Source organism: Symphalangus syndactylus, chromosome X (genome assembly GCF_028878055.3).
Source record: "Symphalangus syndactylus isolate Jambi chromosome X, NHGRI_mSymSyn1-v2.1_pri, whole genome shotgun sequence".
In the NCBI taxonomy this organism is placed as follows: domain Eukaryota; kingdom Metazoa; phylum Chordata; class Mammalia; order Primates; family Hylobatidae; genus Symphalangus; species Symphalangus syndactylus.
Genome location: NC_072447.2, coordinates 17,785,504 through 17,793,013, shown reverse-complemented (window position 1 = coordinate 17,793,013; position 7,510 = coordinate 17,785,504). Strand labels below are relative to the sequence as shown.

General features: G+C 42.9%; 1 pseudogene; it reads right to left on the bottom strand.

Moving 5' to 3' along the window:
• Positions 1 to 5,729: 5,729 nt before the first annotated feature.
• LOC129475518 (ubiquitin-ribosomal protein eS31 fusion protein-like) lies at positions 5,730 to 6,223 on the bottom strand (annotated as a pseudogene).
• Between the last annotated feature and the right edge of the window lie 1,287 nt (positions 6,224 to 7,510).

The window sequence follows — 7,510 nt, the reverse complement described above, 5'->3', positions numbered from 1 at the left end:
CAGGAGTTTTCAGGTTTCCTTCGTATTAGTCTTGTACCGATAAGTATTGATGCCTAGCTGGACAGGACCTGTGAACACTGATTCATGGGTGAGACACAGTACACATCCTCTTATCGCTCCCCTAGAAAATGAGATACATTACAGAATCACAGCAATTTAGCAAGTCCTAAGATAACTCCAACCACATCCATCACTTTACACACACTGGTTTCCACATCTCTCAATTGGTATCTTTTATGAAATCATCTATCGTGTGTTCTGAAGTCTGTTTCATCATTACAAGAAAATTATTCATGCTTGTAGAAGAAGGAGAATCACATTAAAAATGAAGATTCTAGTCACTCCATCTGCCACACTTTTTACATTTTCTCATCACTTTACATTATCTTTTTATATCTGTAAGATCGGAGTGTGTCATAAAATTTGGATTGCTGCCTATATATCTTCAAATGTAACCATAGTTTTCTCACTCTGTTCACTGTTTATGAAGAGTTTGAAGATTTCCTCACATAAACAAACCAGCGTAAATGCACGCCTTCTCGTATTTTAAGGTGCTGAAGGTATTGCATTGTCCCACTGCTAAATTTGACTGGCTTTAAAAAACAAACAAACAAACAAATAAACTGTATTGAATAATGGGTAACTAGGCTGGGCACGGTGGCTCGTACCTGTCATCTGAACACTTCATGAGGTATAGGTGGGAGGATCACTTGAGTCCAGGAGTTCTAGACCAGCCTGGGCAACATGGCAAGATCTCATCTCTACTAAAAATTTTTCAAAGTTAGCCAGGCATGGTGGTGCATGTTTGTAGTCCCACTTACTCAGGAGGCTGAGGTGGAAGGATTGCTTGAGCCCAGGAGTTAGAGGCTGTAGTGAGCTATAACTGCGGCACTGCACTCAAGCCTGGGCAATAGAGTGAGACCCTGTCTCTAAATAAATAAATAAATAGGTAATTATAACCATGAAGCTTTTGCTGTGCTGTGGAATTTAGTTTTGAAAAATAAATTCCTAGCTATAGAACGAGTGGACCAACACATATAATCATTTCTAACACCCTAAGGCTTTGCCCTAATTAACATTACAACCAAAAGTATATAAGAATTCTGTCATCAGTATGGAACACTTTATCTTCCTCGTATTCGGTAGATTAAAAATAAACAAACAACTGCCACATTTGTTCTTAGTTACATTTCTTTGACGGTTCTCTCTCTGCCTCTTTCCCTCCCTCCCTCCCTCTCTCCCTCTCTCCCTCCCTCTCTCCCTCCCTCCCTCTCTCCCTCCCTTCCTCTCTCCCTCCCTTCCTTCCTTCCTTCCTTCCTCCCTTCCTTCCTTTTTTTCTTTCACAGGGTCTTGCTCTGTCTCCCAGGCTGGAGTGCAGTGGTGCAATCATGGCTCACCGCAGCCTTGACCTCCTGGGCCCAAGTGATCCTCCCACCTCAACCTCCCGAGTAGGTGATACTACAGGCACACACCACCACACGCAGCTAATTCTTTTCATTTTTAGTTTCTGTAGAGATGGGGTCTTGCTATGTCACCGAGGCTGGTCTCAAACTCCAAGGCTCAGGTGATCCTCCCACTTTCACCTCCTAAAATGTTGAGATCATAAGTGTGAGTCGTTATGCCTGGCCCAGTCTGGCCTTTCATCTCAGGCACGATGTAAGCTTGCTGTAAATGTATTTTCATTTTGTTTTATATTTCAACAACTGTCTTGACATTTTTAGGTAGTCATATCTATTAATCTTTACCCCTGTAGTTCGATCTCTATGAAGCTTAGAAAGTTCTTTGGCGCCCACCAGGGACTGGGCTTGTTTCAAGTTTGATTTATGTCCCCAATTTCAATTTAATACTTCTGGTATTTATTTCAGTTTCTTTTCTTGTGATGTCTTTGGGGTATTTTTAATTAAGGTGCAAGGTAAGAATCAAAATCAGCTTTTTTTCCAAAAATAGAGAGTGATTGAAACTCCTTTGTTACTTATTATGCTTAGAGACATAATATGACTTGATGTGTTATAATTTTTCTCACATTACTATGTTGCACTTTGTGTTACCTGCAAGCTTCAGGGAATAGCCCAAAGCCCATCAGCAGAAAGAGAAGTAAAAGGATCTAATTCAGGCCGGGCACGGTGGCTTGTGCCTATAATCCCAGCACTTTGGGAGGCCGAGGCAGGAGAATGGCTTGAGTTCACAAGTTTGATTGAGACCAGCCTGGGAAACATAGCGAGCGCCTATCTGTATAAAAAACTAGCCAGGCATGGTGGCGTGCACCTGTAATCCCAACCTACTTGGGAGGTCGAGGTGGGAGAGTCGCTTGAGCCTAGGAGTTTGAGGCTGCAGTGAGCCATGAGCACACCACTGCCCTGTAGCCCGGGTGTCAGAACAAGATTCCATCTCTTCCAAATAATAAATAAATAAAAAAGGATCTGACCCAAGTGAATTCCAAATAACAAGGCCAGTGTTGTATATTATAGGATACAGGAGAGTTGGTTAAGAGTTTTCACACACTTTTTTGCTTTCCCACATTGACATTATAGGGATCTAAATATTTAAAGGAAACCTCATTAACATATTACAGAACACAGTGATGGGTGTCCATGGTTATCTTACTCTCTTTTTCTTTTTAAATGGAGATGGGTCTCACTATGTTGCCCAGGCTGATCTCAAACTCTTGGCCTCAAGTGATCCTCCCATCTCAGTTTCCCAAATCGCTGGAATTATAGGCAAGTGCAACCACATCCAGCTAATTAAAAAAATTTTTTTTTGTAGAGATGGGGTCTTGGTATGTTGTGAAGGCTAATCTCAAACTCCTAGGCTCAAGCAATCCTCCCAAAGTGCTGGGATTACAGGTGTGAGCCACTTGCAACAACCTCTGATGAAGTCACTCTTAAGTCATCTTGCTTACTGACTTGCTTCCGTACACATCATTACTATTATTCTTCGAGTGAAATGTTACCTGTGACGTTCAAATCTGGAAATCCAGTTAAACGATAACATGAACACATACCATTAGCTTCCCTTTTGAAGGAAGGACTTTTCTTTCTGGTGCTTTTGTTTACCACTTTGGAAACATTATTCACCTGCATTCCCTCAATACCATAGTTTGCATTTTCCATAAACTGTACCGGTTTCCCAGAAAAAAAGCTGTCGTGTGGCTCTTGGATGAGGAGTAAACGCAGCCCGTTCTAATTACAGGCTCATCTAGGCATTTCCTAATGAATGGTTACCAGCGAAGACAACGATGACATCCTCAATGCTTTCTATTGGATTTTCTTTGGAATCGCTCAAGAAAAGCCTCCAAATAAACAGGCATGTTTAGAAACATTATTTTTAGAAGTCGGCGCTTGATACATGAACAAAATCGCTTTGATTGCATTCTACGTTTGCAGATTTTTAAAACTTAGTTTGTAGAAAGAGTGGCTTAGGGTTTTATGTTATGAATTTTAACTAAATGACATTCTGTCCAACTATAATATTTGGCCACTCAGGGTTTCACTATGGATGAATTAATCCCTATAAACCCATTGAGAATTCAAGACCCTCTAACTTGGGAACTGAGTATAATACACATGTGGAAAATTTCATTTCACTCAGAAGTCCTATAAGTTTTCATTTTTTCAAAAGTTGGTTTTGGTTTGTTTTGTCTTGTTTTCTTTTAGCTTTTAAGTTCAGAGGTACATGTTCAGGTTTGTCACATAAGTACACTTGTGTCACGGAGGTTTGTTGTACAGCTAATGTCACCACCCAGGTATTAAACCTAGTGACCCTTAGTTATCTTTCCTGATCCTCTCCCTCCTCCCACCCTTCACTCTCCAAAATGCCCCAGTATGTGTTGTTCCCCTCTATGTGTCCACGTGTTCTCATCATTTAGCTCCCACTGATAAGTGAGAACATGCTGTATTTGTTTTTCTGTTCCTGTGTTAGTTTGCTAAGGATAATGGCCTCTAGCTCCATCCATGTCCCTGCAAAGGACATGATCTTGTTTGTTTGTTTGTTTGTTTTTGCGACAGAGTCTCACTCTGTTGCCCAGGCTAGTAGCACAATCACAGCTCACGCAACCTCCACCTCCTGGGCCCAAGTGATCCTCCCATCTCAGCCTCCCAAGTAGCTGGGACTACAGGCATGCACCACCAGGCTGGGCTAATGTTTAATTTTTTTGTAGAGAGAGTCTCATCATGTCTGCCAGGCTAGTCTCAAACTCACGGCCTCAAGAAATCCAAGAGGACATTTCTTTTTTTTTTTTTTTTTTGAGACGGAGTCTTGTACTGTGGCCCAGGTTGCAGTGCAGTGATGCGATCTCAGCTCACTGCAACCTCTGCCTCCCAGGTTCAAGCGATTCTCCTGCCTCAGACTCCCGAGTAGCTGGAATTATAGGCACCCACCACCATGCCTGGTTAATTTCTTTGTATTTTTAGTAGAGACGGGGTTTCACCATGTTAGCTAGGATGGTCTCGATCTCCTGACCTTGTGATCCGCCCGCCTTGGTCTCCCAAAGTGCTGGGATTACAGGCATGAGCCACCGTGCCCAGCCAAGTTTCAGCTGTTTTTAAAAGGTGTCCCTTTGGACATTATTATTATTATTATTGTTTTTTAGACAGAGTTTTGCTCTTGTTGCCCAGGCTGGAGTGCAATGGCGCGATGTCAGCTCACTGCAACATGATCTCATTCACTCGCCTGCCTCCCAGGTTCAAGCAATTCTCCTGCCTCAGCCTCCCGAGTAGCTGGGATTACAGGCATGCACTACCACGCCTGGCTAATTTTGTATTTTTAATACAGATGGGGTTTCATTATGTTGATCAGGCTGGGTCTCGAACTCCTGACCTCAAGTGATCCACCCACCTCGGCCTCCCAAAGTGCTGGGATTACAGGCGTAAGCCACCGTGCCCAATCCCATTGGACATTGTGTCTCTAGAGAATCAGGCCCCGAAAAATGGCAAAAAAAAGGTGGCTTCTAAGACTGGGAATGATGGTGATTCAGCTGGGCTAAGACCACAGCAGATCTCTGATAACTGTGGTTATACATACATTTATAAGATCGATTTCATCATCCTCGATTAGTCACAATGGGCCCGGCCCATCAGCAGAGGCAGAAGTACTGAGGATTGTACTGGAATGTAGCCAACTCCTAGGCCATAGTGAAGTCCTAACATGTAAAGCCAAAACAAACCCATGATGGTACTGTCCTATGACAAGGAAAAAATGAGAAGAGAAGATTGCAAAGCTACCAACGGTGAATCAGTCCTTGTAAGGAACATGCTAGGCATTGGGATGACTCAATAATGCATGAAAATACTCAAGCCCCAATAAATGGCTCATCTCAGAAAATGAGAATGAACTATGTTGAGCATGAGAAAAGACGGATTCTATTCCTGGGACACAGTAGGCATGCAACCAAGGGCATTACCCTAAGTATGGTGATATCTGAGTACTAAAATTTGAAACTGTATTGCTGTAACTAAACGTTTATCAGAATTCCCTTCCTGCCTTCTAAGACCAAATCATAGGTGGATATATCCTCAGGAAATGATAGCGTTTCCATTCCTGGCACGGTCTAGATAGGAATTCATCACTATATTGCTTGGAGGACCCCTTTCCAGATGCCCTGGGAAGACCTCTTACACTTGGTCCAATAACAAAGTATTGAGGCACTGTGTGTTTCTGAAGCTATGGTTTTTTGTTGTTGTTGTTGTTTGTTTGTTTGTTTTTAGTTCATGTCTTTTATAACTCATACACGGTTACTTGTCTTCTGGTTTGTTGAAGCAGTAAGTCAGACAGCATTTGCCACAAGAATGGCTGTCAAAGTGGCTTGCCAGAAACACTCCAGCTCCACATTCGTCGGAAGGGCACTGATTTTGTCATTCTCATCCACCTGATAACATTTCAGGACATCCAGCTTCACCTTCTTTCTCTTGTGCTTATTCCTCTTGGGAGTGGGGTAAGCCTTCTTCCTTTTCTTAGCACCACCACAAAGTCTCGACAGAAGATGAAGAGGAGGCTCCTTTTGAATGTTGCAGTCGGACGAAGTACATCCATCTTCCAGCTGCTTGCCAGCAAAGATCAGTCTTTGCTGAGCAGGAGGAATTCCTTCCTTATCCTGGATCTTGGCCTTTACATTTTCTATCGCATCTGAGGGTTCAACCTCAAGGGTGATGGTCTTCCCCCTTAGGGTTTTCACGAAAATCTGCATTTTGGTGGTGGCTCCACCGCAGACGGCAGATCAAAAAGGAAGCTGAAGCATATGTTTAGGTCAATAAGTTGCAACATAAATATATATACACACACACACATATATATACACACATACATACACACAAACATATATACACACATACATACATATATTTTATATATTATATATGTTTAACTCAGAATATATGTGTGTGTGTGTATATGTCTGTGAAGGTGGCTAAACACTTCATGTATATACACACACACAGGAATATGTATTATATAAAATATACTAGAATATATATTTATGTAAGTTATATATATACAAATTATATATATAAATTGTAAAGTTGGCCGGGTGTGGTGGCTCAAGCCCGTAATCCCAGCACTTTGGGAGGCCGAGGGGGGCAGATCACAAGGTCAGGAGTTTGAGACCAGCCTGACCAACATGGTGAAACCCCGTCTCTACAAAAAATACAAAAATTAGCCAGGCGTGGTGGTGGGCACCTGTAATCTCAGCTACTCGGGAGGCTGAGGCAGGAGAATTGCTTGAACCTGGGAAGTGGAGGTTGCAGTGAGCCGAGATCACACCACTTTACTCCAGCCTGGGCGACAAAGCGAGACTCTGTCTCAAAAAAAAAAAAAAAAGTTAAGTTTGTGATAAGTTTGTGATAGTAACTGCCTACTTCCTTTTCTTTTTTTTGACAGAGTCTCGCTCTGTTGTTCGGGCTGGAGTGCAATGGCGTGATCTCGGTTCACGGCAACGTCTGCCTCACGGGTTCAAGCAACTCTCCTGCCTTAGCCTCCCGAGTAGCTGGGATTACAGGCGTGTGTCACCATGCCCGGCTAATTTTGTATTTTTAGTAGAGACGGGGTTTCATCATGTTGGTCAGGCTGGTCTTGAACTCCTGACCTCAAGTGATCCACCTGCCTAGGCCTCCCAAAGTTCTGGGAATACAGGCATGAGCCACTGTGCCTGGCCACTTGTATGTCAATCACAGTGCTAGTCACAATAGCAAAGATATAGAACTAACTTGAGTGTCCATCAGTGGATGACTGGATAAAGAAAATGTTTTTCTTTTTTCTTTTTTTTGTTTTGTTTTGTTTTCTGAGACAGCGTCTTGCTCTGTCGCCCAGGCTGGAGTGCAGTGGCACAATCTTGGCTCACTACAACCTCTGCTTCCCGGGTTCAAGCGATTCTTCTGCCTCAGCCTCCCTAGTAGCTGGAATTACAGGCGCCCACCACCATGCCCAGCTAATTTTTGTATTTTTAGTAGAGACAGGGTTTCGTGGTGTTGGCCAGGCTGGTCTTGAATTCTTGACCTCAGGTGATCCACCCGCTTTGGCC